This window comes from Panthera onca (genome assembly GCF_046562875.1).
Source record: "Panthera onca isolate mPanOnc1 chromosome E1 unlocalized genomic scaffold, mPanOnc1 haplotype 2 h2.Chr16_ul_6, whole genome shotgun sequence".
NCBI lineage: Eukaryota > Metazoa > Chordata > Mammalia > Carnivora > Felidae > Panthera > Panthera onca.
The window spans coordinates 236,730-255,418 of NW_027675820.1; the positions used below are offsets into that span (position 1 = coordinate 236,730).

General features: G+C 37.2%; 1 pseudogene; it reads right to left on the reverse strand.

The window, feature by feature from the left end:
- LOC144615253 (EF-hand calcium-binding domain-containing protein 13-like) overlaps nucleotides 1–18,228 on the reverse strand; it is a 99,011-nt pseudogene extending 80,783 nt beyond the window's left edge.
- Between the last annotated feature and the right edge of the window lie 461 nt (nucleotides 18,229–18,689).

Consider the following 18,689-nt stretch of genomic DNA (forward strand, 5'->3'; position numbering starts at 1 on the left):
TAATTATATCCCAATAAAACTGGAGGATAAAAGATGTCTGGGGCACATGGGTGAGTCAGTTGATTAAGCATCCAACTGCAGCTCAGGTCATAATCTCGTGGTTCGTGAGTTCAAGCCCCACATTGGGCTGTGTGCTGACAGCTCAGAGCCTGGAGCCTGCTTACGATTCTGTGTCTCCCTCTCTCTCTGCCCCTCCCCTGCTCACGTTCTGTCTGTCTGTCTCTCTCTCTCAAACATAAATAAACATTAAAAATTAAAAAAAAAAAGGAAAAGATGCCTAACATAGGGGCACCTGGCTGGCTCAGTTAGTAGAACACGCAACTTCTGATCTCAGGGTTGTGAGTTTAAGGCCCACGTTGAGCACAGAGATTACTTATGAAAAAAAAAAATAAAAAGATGCCTAATATGATGATCAGAAAGGAAAAATATGCTAAATGACTCCATAAATATAAAGGAGAGGCCCAAGATACGGGAGAGTTCAGTGTCAAGAAGTGAAGGGGGAAAAAAAAAGAAGTGAAGGGTACTATGTACCAAGAACTAAGTCCTAGTAAAATCAGTGACTCTAGTGCTTACTAATATATTCATTGGATGTAATATTCACACTTTTTTCCCAAAATATTTTAACTAAAATAAGCACATATGTTACATTTTGCCTATCAATATAACAGAAGATATTTCTAAAAAAAGACATTTATGAATCCTTATTTTACCTAGTTTGCTTATGCTTACTCACAGACTACAGCATTTGTCACATCATGTAATATTAGTTGATATCATATGCCATTAGGAGTAAAGAAAGCGACACTAATCACTGAAACAATTTCTAAAATGTACACAATCAGGTAATTTATTCAAGAAGTTCTAGAATCTATTATTACCGCTTAATTCTTGTGAGTGTAAGTGTCCTTGAGGTACTTCATTATATGATGTCTTGCAGAGGCTAGAAACCATTTCCCTTTTCCTGTCAAAGAAACAGCCACATTAGAAAGCAGCACAAAAACGAAACAAAACACCACACACACAAAATATTTATGCCATTTTTCCATTAAAATATTAGCAAACCTATCAACAGTTTGAGATTCTCCAGTCTCTTACTCCATAAAAACCTTTGTTAAAAGACCATCCAAGTGATAGTGAATTATATACTCTTCATCCCAGAATTCCCACCTTGCTTCTTTTAGACATCTCTCTATGGAGCAGAATTTACCCTGGTCAGTAAGCAGTGCCCATGATTCACTATCCTTTGGCTGTCGTCCAATTTTTGCTACTCTTAATTCAAGTCACAGCAAATTTTATAGAAAGTTATTATAGAAAGGAAAAACAAGAGTATCTTTAAATAGCAAAGAATCCCAGATTCCACAACCTGTCAGTAAAAATTTTTTGAAAAGATGATTTATCTAATCACCTAACATGTAAATAACTCAAATCATAGAATGTTAGTGTTAGAAGAAATCTCAAGGGTCCGTCTAGTACAAGATTCTTGTACAGATGTGGAGACTGAGGCCCAGAGATATAAAGTGAATTGTACAAGAGCCTAAGCTAGCAAGTGAGGTCAATAAGGACCCAACGTTAAGTTTTTGAATTCCACATACAGTGATCTTAGCTCTACGCCACCCTCCCTAGAGCATAGTCTTAGTTTGCACAAACTATTTTGCATACTTTATGTGGAAATGATAGATGATTCTGAAAAGAAAAACCCAAATCTTAATGCAACATTTAAGGGGAAAAAAAAAAAACAACAACAATGATTTAAATACCGAATAATTGAGGAAGATGTACAAAGGGGTGATAAAGTCTTGTGAACACTGTACTGATTCGGAAACTTGAGTGAAGACCTTTCTTTCTTAGTCATCTTCTCCTTCAACAGCTTCACTGAGGAAGAGGCAATCTAGAGCCAAATGCAGGAATGTTGGTGCCTGAGATCACACTGGTAAACCAGCATTACTGGAAAATAAACCTCTTAAAAAGATAGCTAATCATATCTGGGTTCCTCACTGATGTAAAATTGCTTTTTGTAATGGAATTAGAGTTTACATACACTAAAATTTTAAATAAACTATAGAATTTTTTTTGCAGAGTCATGTTTTTCTAAGTATGCAACTAAACCACCTTATTAATGTCGTGTCAATTTAAAATAGTGGATTTCACAAAGCAGGGCAAATCTATGGTATAGTGAAGAGAAGACCACCAGATTCTAGGCTACATATATGGGCTTTGACTAGATGAGCAAAATAATGTGGAGAATCAACACAGTTATTCAAATAACACAGGTACTTATGCTTTAAATCATCCTCATGACTGAGAAAATTATCCACTTAACATGTATATGCATAAGCATGATTCAAAAGTGGCAAGTAGCTGGGTAGACAGAAAAGCATCACTTTAGAAAATGAGGACTGTAATAATAGGTGTCTTCAATTTTACGTGGAGCCTAGAACCTTGTTTACATGGAGTCTAGGCCCCTTTTGAAGCACAGAAGTATGCAGAGTAAAATCTGTCTTTGTCTCAGCTCCAGGCTGGAAAAAAAAGAGAGAGAGAGAGAAGAAAGAGTACTCCTCTGGATTAGTTATAGTGATAGATCTACCCACACAAGTACAGAACTCAAATCTACACTAAATATGTGGGGTAGGAGAATAGAAACCAAAAAAGTCATTTAAAGTTGTCCCATGTTCATCACATCTCTGAAGTGCAGTGCAGAAGAGAATTCAAATTCTCTTGGAGGAGAATACTCTAGATCCAGACTCACGTGAGATTCCCACAGATTTAGATCAACAATATATGAGAAAATAAACAAAAAGTACAAAGCACCCAAGGACATAAGTTAATGAGTAAGAAGCAGACAAAGCAATAAACAGAAGATTTAGATCCACCAGGGACTTTATATTATATTTATCAGGTATCAGTCTTGAAACAACTAAAGAACATGACCAAAAAACACGACATAAGGCAGATTATAAGAAGAACCAAATGGGGGTTCCAGGGTGGCTCAGTCGGTTGAGCGTCTGACTTCGGCTCGGGTCATGATCTGGCGGTTTGTGAGTTCAAGCCCCGCGTCAGGCTCTGTGCGCAAAGCTCAAAGCCTGGAGCCTGCTTCAGATTCTGTGTCTCCCTCTCTCTCTGCCTCTCCCCTGCTCATGCTCTGTCTCTCTCTGTCTCTCAAAAATAAATAAATGTTAAAAAAAAAATTCTTTTTAAAAAGAAGAACCAGGGGCGCCTGGGTGGCTCAGTTGGTTGAACGTCCGACTTCGGCTCAGGTCATGATCTCGCGGTCCATGAGTTCCAGCCCCGCATCGGGCCCTGTGCTGACTGACAGCTCAGAGCCTGGAGCCTGTTTCAGATTCTGTGTCTCCCTCTCTCTCTGACCCTCCCCCGTTCATGCTCTGTCTCGCTCTGTCTCAAAAATAAATAAACGTTAAAAAAAAATTTTTTTTAATTAAAAAAAAAGAAGAACCAAATAAAGTTTCTAGAGGTAAAAAATATAAGCACTGAAATTAAATTCTCAATAGACAATTTAAACTAGAGATTATATTCAGCTGGAGAAAGATAAACGAGAAAGCAGATGGGAGAAATTACCCAGATGAGATAGACAGTATATCTAAGTACATCATATAGTGAATGAAGCAGGCTGAATGGTGGCCCCAAAAAGATAGGTCCATGTCCTAATCCTTGGAACCTGTATATGTGACTTTATTTGGATAAAAGGTCTGTGGAGAGGGAACAAAGTTAAGGATCTCAAGATGAGATATACAATGAAGTGTTTATAAAAATGGAAGGAGACTTGAGATATAAACACAGGGGAGAAGACCATATATAGAGCAAGATGGGGGCCAAGATTAAAGTTATGCTGCCACAGCCAAGGAATGCTCAGGGTCACTGTTACAACAGCAGAAGTGTTAACAGAGAGTATAGTAATAAAAATAAAGATCTAATGGAGAAGGAAGGGGAAAATGTCATATTCTTCTGAATGGGTTCCTTGTTACATTTTTTGTAAAAAAAAAAAAAAAAAAAAAAAGAAGAAGAAGGAGGAGGAGGAGGAAGAAAAAGAGGAGGAACAGGGGAAGGAAGAGAAAGAAGAAGAAATATTTAAGATTGTGACATTTCAGGGGTACCTAGGTGGCTCAGTAGGTTAAGTGTCTGCACAAATTTCAGTTAAGGTCATGATCTCATGGTCATGAGATCAAGTCCACGTCAGGCTCCAGGCTGGGTGTGGAGCCTGCTTAGGATTCTCTCTCTCCCTTTTCCTCTGCCCCTCTGCCCCTTTCCCCTGCTCACACTCTCTCTCTCTTCTCAAAAAAAAAATGATTTTGATTGATGTGACATTTCAATACTTGGACTAAAATGTGATGGAATGTTTGAAAGCTAAAAACAATGCTCAAAAGTAAAACATTTTCAGATCATATGTACCTCAGTTCTTTCAGTATGCAACTGTACTTGTAAACTTTTCTTTCTTCTGAACTTTTTCTCTCCTGAAAAATCAGAGGATTTCTCTTCTCCACAGAGGAATATTGATGTTTCATACCTAAATTGCACAGAAAATTGGAATAATTCCTGAGTTGCTTTTTTTCTTACTTTTTCTTTTTTTCATCTTTTACCTATAGAAAATTTCAAGCATATACAAAAGTAGACAGACTAATGTGATGATTGGGGCGACTGGGTGGGTCAGTCGGTTAAGTGACTTTGGTTCAGATCATGATCTCATGGTTCATGGGTTGGAGCCCCGCATTGGGCTCTGTGCTGACAGTCCAGGGTCTGGAGCCTGCTTCAGATTCTGTGTCTCCCTCTCTCTCTGTCCCTCCCCCACTCATGCTCTGTCTCTGTCTCTCAAAAATAAATAGACGTGAAAAAGAATAATGTGACAATCTTCCCATGTACCCATCACCCAGCTTCAATAATAGGCAATCCTATTTCAGCTATATCCCTACTCCAGTTTCTTATTATTTTGAAGCAAATTCCAACATCATATTATTTCATGAGTGAAAATTTTAATATTAATTTCTACAAGGTGCTTTTTCTTTTATTTTTGAAAAAAAAAATTTAATGTTTATTTGTGAGAGAGGCAGCGCACAAGCAGAGGAAGGGCAGAGAGAGAGAGAGAGAGAGAGAGAGAAAGAGAGACAGAATCCGAAGCAGGCCCCAGGCTCCCAACGCAGGGCTCGAACTCACAAACTGCGAGATCATGACCTGAGCAGAAGTCAGACGCTTAATAAGCCACCCAGGTGCCCCAAGGTGTTTTTTCTTTTAAAAAACCACATTTAAAACACAATTATGACACCCTAAAAGTTAACAATAATTTCTTAGTATCATCAAACATGGTCAGTGTTCAAATTTCCAATTGTTTCATAAATGTCAAAATTTATTAACACTCTGCATAAGGATTCAGTAAGGTCACCATTACAGTTTGTTGATTGATGTGTCTTTTAGATCTCTTTTTTTATCTATAGGCTCTTTTTCCAAGTCTTTTATCATCCTCATTATCACTATTGCCAGGCAATTTGTACTATAGATTTTCCAGTCTGGATTTTGCTAATTATATCACCATGGTTGTAGAATTTTAAAGACTTGATCAGATTAACTTCAACAGATTAAGTGTTGAACCACTAAACTGTACACCTAAAACTAGTACTATACTATATGTTAACTGGAATTCAAATTAAAACTTAAAAAAGATAGCCAGGTGATTTTAACGTGTAGATAAATTTGATAGTCACTATGCAAACCACAGGCTTGTTCCTATTCAGAACTCCCATCAATTGGTCTATAACTCAGTATTTTATAAGAAATACCTTATTCTTCCTTATAAAGGAACTAAAAGCAAAACTAAAAGCTCTTTAGCAGAAGTGGCTCCTTTTTAGAGTAACCTGCTATACAAGGGCTACTTAAGTAATACAAAGGACAATGATAGGATTGAATCTATAACATCTTCAGATGAATTTGGCCCCAAGCAAAATTGTGATGTAGAGGTAATTTTTATCATGCACTTACCTCAACTGCCCTTCCTTAGCAGGTACCTTGCCCTTTTGACTCTCTATCCCTTTAAATCTAATCCCATGAATTCCTGCCCTGAGAGTGCCATTACCTTGCTCTTAGCCCCCCTGAATCTGCCCTATTATTAGTCTCCTCTGCAGTCCTCCACTCACAAAGGGAATGACTTTAACTCTTTTGATTACGACCCAGAGTATAAAATACATTTCTATTGAGATGTAGTACACATATACAAAGAGAGAGAACTGAAGTAATTTCACAAAATAATACTTATTATGTGAAAAACACTCTAGTGTCTTCAATATTATTCAAATTTCTTTTTAAACAAAATACCAGTTAGTGACCTCCTAAGTTGATTTTATAACACACAAGTGAGTCATAATCTAGAATCTACTGCTACTTTATATCACCCATCCTCTCCCCATATATCTCCATTGAGATCTTCATATTTCTGGAATAATTATGATTTCCACATTACTACATGATTTTTCAAATCCTTTATTATTTTTCTAAAGTATAAGTGTGTTTATGTTATGAGCTGCCTCAAACATTTTACAGAATTGGGATGACTTACTATAAATAATGAATAAGTGAAAACATTTGTTCTGTATCCTATTCTCCTAGGGCATTGTGTCTCCCAGGTAACCTAGTTTATACAGTGCTAATGAAAGAATGTAAAGGAACACTTCCACCATCTCCCATTCCTTCCTAGGTGACAAGTTTTATTGCGATGTTCTAGAAATAATTATTTTGCCTTTTGTCACTGAACATAAAGGAATAGTGGGATTCTCCATGAGATTATCACCAGATTTGTCAGCAGGAACCTTGCAGGCCAGAAGGCAGTGGTATGGTATATTTAAAATCCTGGGGGCAAAAAAAACCAAAAACAAAAACTTGCCAACCAAGAGTACTCTACCCCCCAAAGCTGTCCTACAGAACCGAAAGACAGATAGTTTCCCAGACGACAAAAAAAAAAAAAAAAAAAGGCTAAAGGAGTTCATCACACTAGATAGACTGACCTTATAAGAAATGTTAAAGTGGGGGTGCCGAGGTGGCTCAGTCGGTTGAACGTCCACCTTCAGCTCAGGTCACGATCGCATAGCTCGTGAGTTCGAGCCCCATGTCAGGTTCTGTGCTCAAAGCTCAGAGCCTGGAGCCTGCTTCAGATTCTGTGTCTCCCTCTCTCTCTGCCCTTCCCTTGCTCACACTGTCTCTCTCTCTCTCTCAAAAATAATAAATAAACATTAAAAAAGAAAAAAGAAATGTTAAAGGGAGTTCTTCAAGCTAAAATGAAAGGATGCTAATTAGTAACATGAAAACAAATGAAAGTGTAAATCTCACTGGTAGAGGTAAACATATAGTTAAATTCAGAATACTGAAATCTTGTAATGGTGGAAGGTAAATCACATATAACTCTCACATAAAGGTTAAAAGATAAATGTATTAAAAACAACAATAATCTGTTAATGGATACACAAATATAAAAAGATGTAAGTGGTGACATCAAAAACAAAATGAGAGTGAGGTGTTAAAATGCTGAACTTTTGTATACATTTGAAGTTAAGTTGTTACCAGTTTAAAATAGGCTTATAAGATGTTTTAAATTTTTTTTTTTTAACGTTTATTTATTTTTGAGACAGAGAGAGACAGAGCATGAATGTGAGTGTCAGAGAGAGGGAGACACAGAATCTGAAACAGGCTCCAGGCTCTGAGCTGTCAGCACAGAGCCCGACGCGGGGCTCAAACTCACGGACCGCGAGATCATGACCTGAGCCGAAGTCGGACGCTTAACCGACTGAGCCACCCAGGCGCCCCAATGTTTTATATAAGCCTTATGGTAACCACAAAGCAGAAACCTACAGTAAATATACAAAAGATAAAAAGAAAGGAATCAAAGTATATCACTAGAAGGGCACCTGGCTGGCTCAGTCAGTGGAACATGTGATTCTTGATCTCGAGGTTGTAAGTTTGAGCCCCACATTGGTTGTAAAGATTACTTAAAAGTTAAAAAATATAATTTTAAGTATATCACTAGAGAAAATCATCAAATCACAAAGGGAGAGAGTAAGAGGAAGAAAGGAACAAAGAAAACAAGCAACCAAGCCAGAAAACAAGCAACAAAATGGCAACAGTAAGTCCATACCTATCAATAATCACCTTCAATGTAAATGGACTAAATTCTCCAATCAAAAGACAGAGTGGCTGAATAGATTAAAAGAAAAAAAAAAAAAGACCCAAATATCTGCTGCCTCCTAGAGACTCCCTGTAGCTTTAAGGACACTTATAGACTGAAAGTGAAGGGATGGAAAAAGATATTCCATGAAAATGGAAACCAAAAGAGGGCAAATCTAGCTATAGTCATATTAGACAAAATAAATTTCAATAAATATTTTTTGTTTTTTGCTTTTTTAATTTTTTTAATGTTTGTTTATTTTTGAGAGAAAGAGACACACAGAGAGTGAGCGGGGGAGGGGCAGAGACAGAGGGAGACACTGAATCCAAAGCAGGCTCCAGGCTCTGAGCTGTCAGCACAGAGAGCAACACGGGGCTCAAACCCATGAACCATGGGATCATGGCCTGAGCGAACGTCAGTCACTTAACCAACTGAGCCACCCAGGCACCCCTCAATACGTGTTTTTTTTTTAATGTTTATTTTTGAGAGAGAGAGACAGAGCATGATTGAGGGAGGGGCAGAGAGAGAGAGGGAGACACAGATTCTGAATCTGAGCTGTCAGCACAGAACCCCATGTGGAGCTCCAATTCACGAACCGTGAGAGCATGAACTGAGCTGAAGTTGGACGCTTAACTGACTGAGCCACCCAGGTGCTCCCATCAATGGATGTTGTTTTTTTTTTAATGTTTATTTATTTTTGAGAGAGACAGAGACAGAATGCAAGTGGGTTAGGGGCAGAAAGACAGGGAGACACAGAACCCGAAGCAGACTCCAGGCTCTGAGCTGTCAGTACAGAGCCTGATGTGGGGCTCAAACCCACGAGCTGTGAGATCATGACCTGAGCCAAAGTCGGACGCTCAACCGACTGAGCCACTCATGTGTCCCTCAATGTATGTTTTTAAGCCAAAAATTACAACAAGAGACAAACAAGAATCATTACATAATGATAAAGGGGTGAATTAATCAAGAGGATATAGCAATTGCAGTGTTTATGTATCCAATATTAGAGCATCTAAACATACAAAACAAATACTAACAGATCTGAAGGGAGAAATAGACAGCAATGCAGCAATAGTAAGGGACACTTAAATACCCCCACTTTCAACAGTAGATAGACTAACTAGAGAAAAATGAAGGAGAACATTGAACTTCAACTATACTGGAAACCAAATGGACCTAACAGACATATAGAGAGCATTCTATCCAACAGCAGCAGCATATACATTCTCCTCAAGCACACATGCAACATTCTCCAGGATAGATAATTTGTTAGGCCACCAAACAAGTCTTTAAAATCTTAAGAAGACTGAAATCATATCAAACATCTTCTGTGACCACAAAGGTATAAAACAAGAAATCAATTACAAGAAAAAAAATGAAAAAAATGACATATGTAGCGATTAAACAATATGTTCCTGAACAACCAATTGGTCAAAGAGAAAATCAAAAGGGAAATAAAAAATACCTGGAGACAAAGTAAATGAAAACACAGTATACCAAAACTTATTGGATGCAGCAAAAGCTGTTCTAAGAAAAATGTTTATAGAGATAAACACCTACATAAAGAAAAAAGAGGGGCACCTGGGTGGCTCAGTTGGTTGAGAGTCCGATCGGCTCAGGTCATGATCTCACATGACAGCTGATAGCACAGAGCCTGGAGCCTGCTTTGGATTCTGTGTCTCCCTCTCTCTCTGCCCCTCCCCCACTCACACTCTGTCTCTGTGTCTCAAAAATGGATAAACGTTAAAAAATAAAACTTAAAAAAAAGAAAAAAGAAAGATCTCGAATAAACAACTTAATTTTATACCTCAAGGAACTGGAAGGGAAAAAGGAACTAAGCCCAAAGTTAATAGAAGGAAGGAAATAACAAAGCTCAGAAATATAGACTAAAAAGACAATAGAAAAGATAAAAGAAGCTAAGAGTTTGTCTTTTGAAAAAATAATCAAAATTGACAAATCTTACTAGACTAAGAAAAAAAGAAAAGTCTCAAATAAAATCAGAAATAAAGAGGAGACATTCAACTGATAACAGAAATACTAAAGCTCATAAGAAATTACTATGAACAATTATATGCCAACAAATTAGATAACCTAAAAGAAATTTATAAATTTCTAGAAACATACAAGACTGAATCATGAAGACATAGAAAATGTGAACAGACCAATTATTAGTAAGGAGATTGAATCAGTAATCAAAGACCTCCCAACAAAGTCCAAGATGGCTTCACTGGTGATTTCTACTAAACATTTAAGAATTAACACCAATCCTTCTCAAACTCTTCCCAAAAACTGAAGAGGAGGGAACACTTCCAAACTTGTTTTATGAGGCCAACACTACGGGTAACAAAACCAGACAAGGACACTACAAGAAAAGAAATCTGCCGTCCAATATCCCTGATAAACATAGATGCAAAAATTCTCAACGCAATATTTCAATAGTACATTATATTAGTACAATATTATTACAATACAATATTAATACTAATTAGTACAATACAATACTAATATTGTACAGTATTAGTACAATATGCTAATATTTCAATTGTACATTAAGAGGATCATAGACCATGATCTAGTGGGATTTACTTCTGGAATTCAAGGATGGTTCAACATAGGCAAAAAGGTATGATACCCCACAATATAGGGAAAAACCCATTCTTCTTCTGTGTTTCTCCTTTACTCCTCCATGACTACCACACTCACAACACTTCTGACACCAGATGTGTGAGGTATTCTTCCCCACCACCAAGCAATTCTCTGCCACACCAACTGGGTGTGGCACCAACTGGGTCCTACAATTTACCTCAATTCTAACACTATCTACCTGGATATACTGTCAGATTCCACAGGTTAAGGGATCAGTCCCACAAGACTGCTCCCACCCCACTTGTGCCAATCACAACTCCAGATTGTGACCTGTGCTTCGGACTCATCACCTATAAATGAGAGGCTCCCAAAAGACCCTCCTTGGATTTGATTAATTTGCTAGAAGAGCTCACAGAACTTAGAAAAATAGTTACATATGTTTACCAGTTTATTTTTTAAAATATGATAAAAGATACAGGTGAATAGCCAGATGAAGGGATACATAGGGCAATGTCTGGCAGGATCTTAGCACAGGAGCTTCTGTCCCCAAGGATTTGGGAGGACATCAGCCTCCTGGTATGTGGATGTGTTTACCAACCTGGAAGATCTCTGAATAGGCCTATACTATTGAGATTTTTATGGAGGCTTATTCATGTAGGTAGGATCAATTATTAATTCCATTTCCAGTCCCCTTCCCCTCTCTGGAGAACTTCTAGGTTGGTGAACACATCCACAGACTAGGAGGGTGACACATCCCAACCCCATGGGGACAGAAGCTCCTGTGCTTGGGACCCTCCCAAACCTCACCCAATGAATATCTTCATGTGACTATTCTTCTGTATACTCAGTCATGTCCTTTAATAAACTGCTGAACATAAATGTGTCCCTGAGTTCTGTGAGATGCTCTAGCAATTAATTAAACCTGAGTAGGGGTCATGGGGACCTCTGATTTGTACCCAAGTCAAACAGATTACAAAATCAATAGACAAAAATCAGTTGTATTTCTATACACTAACAAGAAACTATCAGAAAGATAAATTAAGAAAACAATCCCATTTACAATAGCATCAAAAAACAAAATACTTAGAAACAGATTTAACCAAGGAGGTGAAAGATGAGTACACTGAAAACCATAAAACATTAATGAAAAACACTGAAGAAGACACAAATAAATGGCAGGATGTTTTGTGTTTGTGGACTGGAAGAATTAATATTTTTAAAATGTCTTATACTACCCAAAGTGATTTATATATTAAATGCAATTCCTGTCCAAATTCCACTGGCATTTTTTGCACAGAAGTAGAATAAATAATCCTAAAATTTGTATAGAATCACAAGAGACCTCAAAGAGCTAAAGCAATTTTGAAAAGGAAATAGTAACACTTGTAGAACATAGTAAGCTCTTCGACATTGGACAATAATGTTTTGGATTTGACACAAAAAGCAAAGGCAACAAAAGCAAAATTAACAAGCGGGACTACATCAAACTAAAAAGTTTCTGGACAGCAAAGGAAACCATCAGCAAAATGAAAAGGGAATCTATAGAATGGGAGAAAATATTTGCAAACCATATATCTGATGAGTCAATATTCAAATATACAAGGAATTCATACAACTCAATAACATAAATAATCCAATTTTAAAAGGACTTGAATAGACATTTTTCCAAAAAAAGACATACAAATGGCCGACAGGTATATGAAATGGCTCACAATCGCTCATCATCAGGGAAATGCAAATCAAAACCATAATGACGTATCATCTCATACCTGCTAGAATAGCTGTTTTCAAGGAGGCAAGAAACGAGTATTGGCAAGAATGTGGAGGAAAGGAAACACTTGTGCACTGCTGGTGGGAATGTAAATTGGTGCAGCCACTATGGAAAACAATGTGGAGTTTCCTCAAAAAATTAAAAATATAACTACAATATGATCCTGCAATTCCATTTCTGGCTATATATCTGAAGGCAATGAAAACACTCTCAAAGAGATATCTGCACTCCTATATTCATCACAGCATTATTCACAACAGCCAAGGTATGGAAACAATATAAATGTCAATCAACAGATAAATGGCTAAAGATGTGTCATCACACACACACACACACACACACACACACACACACACACACACACAGGAATACTACCCAGCCATGCAACATGGATGGACCTTGAGGGCATCATGTGAAGTAAAACAGGTCAGACATAGAAAGGCAAATACTGGACGATCTTATATATATGTGGACTCTAAAAAAGCCAAATTCATAGAAACAGAGAGTAGAAGGGTGGTTTCCAGGGATGGAGGTGGGGGAAATAAGAAAAGAGAGAGGCTGGTAAAAGGGTAGAAACTTTCAGTTAAAAGATAAATAAGGTCTGTGGGCCTAATGTATAACATGGCTATAGTTGATAACACTATATTGCACAATGGAAATTTGCTAAGAGAGTAGAACCTAAGTGTTCTCACCAACATAGTAAGTAAATAAGGTAAACATGTGAAATGAGTAAAAGGTGGTAATCATTTCACAATGTAAACATATATTAAATCTTCACATTGTAGACTTAAATACATTATTTTGTCAAAAAAGACAAACTTGCAGGCATATGGATAATTGCTCTGCTGTAACTAGAAGCCCATGGTGGCTTATAGGCTTCCACATAGCTGTGAGAGAAATGAGAAAAAAAATGAAAAGAATGGCTACCTAGGAGTTAAAACTATACCAAAAGAAAGGCCACAAATATGCATGATCCTCCACACTTAGTACCTTATGAGAACACAGGAGCTACATTTTTGGTTCTCTCAAGCTTGCAGCAGTATAATTCCATTAAGTGAGTTCAGAGTTTAACTTACCTTTTTTTGTGCTCTAGCCTCAAACCCCTAATTTCATGTGAAATTGTCTTCTGTGTCATTTGAGAAAACTTGATGTCTTTCTTGTTGTCAATATGTCTCGATGGCAAGTTGGTTGCAAGAGAATTACAGCCTTCATCTGATAAATCGCTATTTTCTTCTGCCTGGGGAGTAACCAAGAGCCACAGTCAACCATGTTCTCTTTGCACAGGTAAGTTCAGTATGACCTTCTGGGTCAAATAATTCATTGTAGATAAATATTTTCTCTAAAGTGATGCTACCAGACAGAATTTTGTTGAAAAGGATTTAATTATCAGTGCATTAGTTCACATTAGGTACATGTTCTAAATGTCACCAACTATCCTTAGTGCATTATGTAGCTATAAAATGCCCAGCATTCGTGAACATAGCTAACGGTTGTGGAATCTAGTTCTTAAGGCATCTTTAAACTTACTTCATTAAATTAAAAACTCTTCTCCATGAACATAAGGGAAGGGAAGTGAAAATAATATAAAAACAGGGAGGGGGACGAAACATAAGAGACTCTTAAATATGGAGAACAAACAGAGGGTTACTGGAGGGGTTGTGGGAGGGGAGATGGGTTAAATGGGTAAGGGGCATTAAGGAGTCTCCTCCTGAAATCACTATTGCACTATATGCTAACTAACTTGGATGCAAATTAAAAATATATAAAGTAAAATTTAAAAAAATAATTAAAAAGAAATAAAAACTCTTCTCTACATCCACTATCAAGAGGATGAGAAGACAAGCCACAGACTGAGAGTAAATACTTAGAAAAGACATATCTGATAATGGGCTTTACTCAAAGTACTGTTATTCTGTATATTCAAAAATATATACAAAGAACTCTTAACAATAAGAAAAAGCACAACCCAACTTAAAAATGGGCAAAAGATCTTAACAAAGAAGACGTGCAGATGGCAAACAAGCAAATGAAAAGATCATTTGCTCAACATCATGTCAATAGGAAAGTGCAAATTAAAACATCAAGATACCACTACACATCTGTTAAAATGGCCAAATCCAAAATACTGACAAAACCAAATGCTGGCAAGGATGTGGAGCAAGAGGAACTCTTATTCATTGCTGGTGGGAATGCAAAATGGTACAACCACTTTGAAAGACAGTACTAAACATACTTATACCATATTTTGCAGCAATTACACCTTACTGGTATTTACCAAAGGAGTAGAAAACATATACCCACACAAAAACCTGCACACAGACGTTTAAAACAGCTTTATTCAGAATTGCCAGAACTTGGGGAAAAAAACAGTGCCCTTCAGCAGATGAATGGCAGTAGACTCAGTACATGAACTGTGGTACATCTAGAAAATGGAATACTATCTGGCACTAAAAAGAAAGGAACTATCAAGCCATGAAAAGACATGGAGGAAACTTAAATACATATTGCTAAGTAAAATAAGCCCATCTGCAAAGGCTACATACTATATGATTCCAACTATATGACATTCTGAATAGGTTAAACTATGAAGACTACAGAGACCAGCGGTAGTCAGTGGAGGAGGGAGAAAATGAATAAGCAGAGCACAGAAGATACGTAGGGCAGTGAAACTATTCTATATACTATAATAATGGCTACATGTCACTATACATTTGTCCAAACTCACAGAGTGCACAATACTGAATCAACCCCAATGTAAAGTATGGACTTTGGGTGATAAAGATATGTCCGTGTAGGTTTATTGATTGTAACAAATGTACCACGGTGGTGTAGGATGTTGATAGCGGAGGAGGCTGCACATGTATAGAGGCAGGGAGTATATGGGAACTCCCCACTCAACTTTGCTGTGAATCTAAAACTGCTCTAAAAAATAAAAGTCTATCGAGAAAAAAAATAAAGCAGCTATATTTCTTCTAAACAGACACCTCCCCCTCCAAAAAAGAACTAGGGCCTACGAGCAATGAACATGTTTAGAAAAAGAGGAATGAAGTGAGAAATATACTCTTTTGAAATGCGGCTGTTTGCAGGTCATCTGGGTAGCTCAGTGGGTTAAGCATCCAGCTCTTGGTTTCAGCTTAGGACATGATCTCACAGTTCATGAGTTCGAGCCCTGCATCGGGCTCTTTGCTGACAGTGCAGAGCCTGCTTGGGATTCTCTCTCTCCTTCTCTCTCTCCGCCCCTCCACTGTTCATCCTCACTTTCTCTCTCTCTCTCTCTCTCAAAAATAAAGAAACTTAAAAAAAAAAAAAAAAAAACATGGCTGCTTGCTTAAAACAACTGGACTGCATCTAGCTGATCAAAGGTATATTAGTTTTTAACCCCTGAACAAATTACAAAGGCCATGTATAAAGCAGATCACTAAGGGAGTTTAGAGAATCTCTATTTCTACACAAAATGTAAATTAAGGGAACTATTTCAGTGACTTTTAGGGTCTGCATACATTCATCTTACAACAGAGGCACACCTTTAACAACCTGCTTCAAAAAGGCAATCTGATTTGCTGCCCTAATATTTATTAGGAATGATGAAAAGTTTCCTAGAGATGTTGAGAAAAATGACTCAAAACAGAAACCAGGAAAATAAAAGGAGGAAGATCTAAAAAGACAGAGAGGCACAAAAACCTGTTATCAAAGACCAGATGAACAGAAGCAGTCAAATAGTGAACAGAAACTTTGATGATACAGAAAAGGAAGAAAATAATCTCTGAAATTCTGTGGTTAAAGGTGAACTGTCTGTGAAGTATAAACTACACAGTCTAAGGAAGACAAACTGGTATGATATATTAATGCTGTTAATTATTTTAACTTTTAAGAATCAGCTCTTCCAAATCAGCTCATGAGGATACAATCAACTAAGTATTAGGTATAAAAAAGTGGAACAGGTTAATAGACATATCACACTTCTTGGTACTTAGCAAGAAGCCTTGAAATTTTTTTTTTTTTTTTGCAGGGGTGGGGGGGCGCCTGAGTGGCTCGGTTGGTTAAACATCTGACTTTTGTTTTTAATTTTTTTAATGTTTATTTATTTTTGAGAGAAAAAGAGACACAGATGAGTGGGAGAGAGGCAGAGAGAGAGGAAGACACAGAATCCAAAGCAGGCTCCAGGCTCTGAGCTGTCAGCACATAGCCCGTCGTGGGGCTTGAACCCAAGAACCATGAGATCATGATCTGAACCAAAGATGGATGCTTAACCGACTGAGCTGCCCAGGTGCCCCTAACTTTTGATTTCAGCTCAGGTCATGATCTCACAGTTTGTGAGATCCAGCCTCACACCACGCTGTCTGCTGACAGCACAGAGCCTGCTTGGGATCCTCTCTCTACTTCTCTCTGCCCCTCTCCCACTCATGTTCTCTCTAGTGCACATGTGCTCTCTCTCAAAATAAATCAATAAACGTTAAAAAAATTTTTTTTTAATTTCTTTCGGATTACAGTATAGGTACATGTCATATGGTAGCACCAGATCCATTGAAAGCGTATATTTAAAAGGTTAAGACTCTCAGTTGACAATGTTGAATTTTTCCTGAGCCTTGTGCTCCTGGAAAACAGTGAAGATTAAAGGAATCCCTTCACCCTTTTGTGTTCTGAAAAATGGCTTGCTGCAAGGAATCACCCTTTTCCCCCATAAGCTTTAGATAAAACTCACAGATGCCACCCTTGTTTACCTATGTCAAGGCCAAATATCTTCAAAATTCCTTTTCTTTGCTCTACGAAATGATTTGCTAAACTGTTTTAACCCCACTGATTAATTAGAACAAAAGGATTATTAGCCAAAATGTGGTTAAGCTTTCCTCCTTCCTCCAGGCCCCTAAAATATTCTCTGATCTGTTTATCTCATCATGCCACTCTTTCATCCCACTTCCCCCAATCCAGTTCCTAGCCTTGTTGACTCCTCTCCATGAAAGAAAAGCCATTTTTGCCTAGCCCTTGAGCTCCTTGAAGATCTTATGGTCACAGCCTTCCCTCTCCTATTTCAATAAATAGTCCCTTAAAAAAAATAAATAAATAAATAAATAAATAAATAAATAAATAAATAGTCCCTTTCCTCCCTTGGAATAATCCTTTCGAATAAAGTCTCTCCTTACTAAGTCCGGGTTTGTTTTTTGTTTGACACAATACTGGCCAATGGATAAGAACATCTCCTGAATCACAGGGGAGAAGGCTAGAGACACTTGGTATCTTTTAGATTACCTTCTGGTTAGACTCCCACATCATTAATTATGTTACCTACAACCATTTATGTAGGTTTAAATCCTTTATTCTCCTAAAAAATTATCCCAGTCCCCTACCCCGCAAAATACTCTCAACATACACCACAGACCTCTTGATATTGCTGGGATGAAAGTTCATTATATGCCCACTAAAAGAACTCAAAACTCACCTTAGTTATTAAAAGATCCTATAATTATATTGCTCTATGAATCTGCTTACTGATTATGGGTGTGAGATAAATATAAACTAATTTTTTAATGTAAACTATTTTTAAAGAAGAAGAAGAAGAAGCAGCAGCAGCAGCAGCAGCAGCCTTTAGGAACTATTTTTGAAAAAAATACCTGGCAGAATAAAGGTACTTTACTTTCCATTTTTCAGTTTAGAGATAAATTCGGCCCTTGAGGACTCAAAGGTCTTGATGAACAAGTATGAATGAGCACAAAAGGATTTCCTGCCAAAAAAAAAAAAAAGATAAGAAAAAAATCATATGCCTGCTTAAGAGACTTAATTACATTTACCTACCTGGTTATCCCTGTAATGTAACACAGTATAATACCAAATAGATATTCCCCAAGCCATATATGTGTACAAAAACTAGAAAAAGCAGTTAGTAGATTGTAATTCGCAGGAGATCACACTGTACCTTAATTTTACCTTTTGTGGTATAAGAAGTAGAGAAATCCAAAACAAATGACATAAAAGGCAGAGAAATCCAGTTATATTTATTTATTCAAATAAACCCAGAGAAACAGAACTACTAACATAGCAGCAATTCCCAATGTTATTTAATGCTTACTATATACTAGACATTATGATGAACACTTTAACATAAATTATTTCATTTATTCCTTACAGATATTTTTTTAAGGAATTATCATTATCTTTATTTTACAGATGAGGAAAATAAAG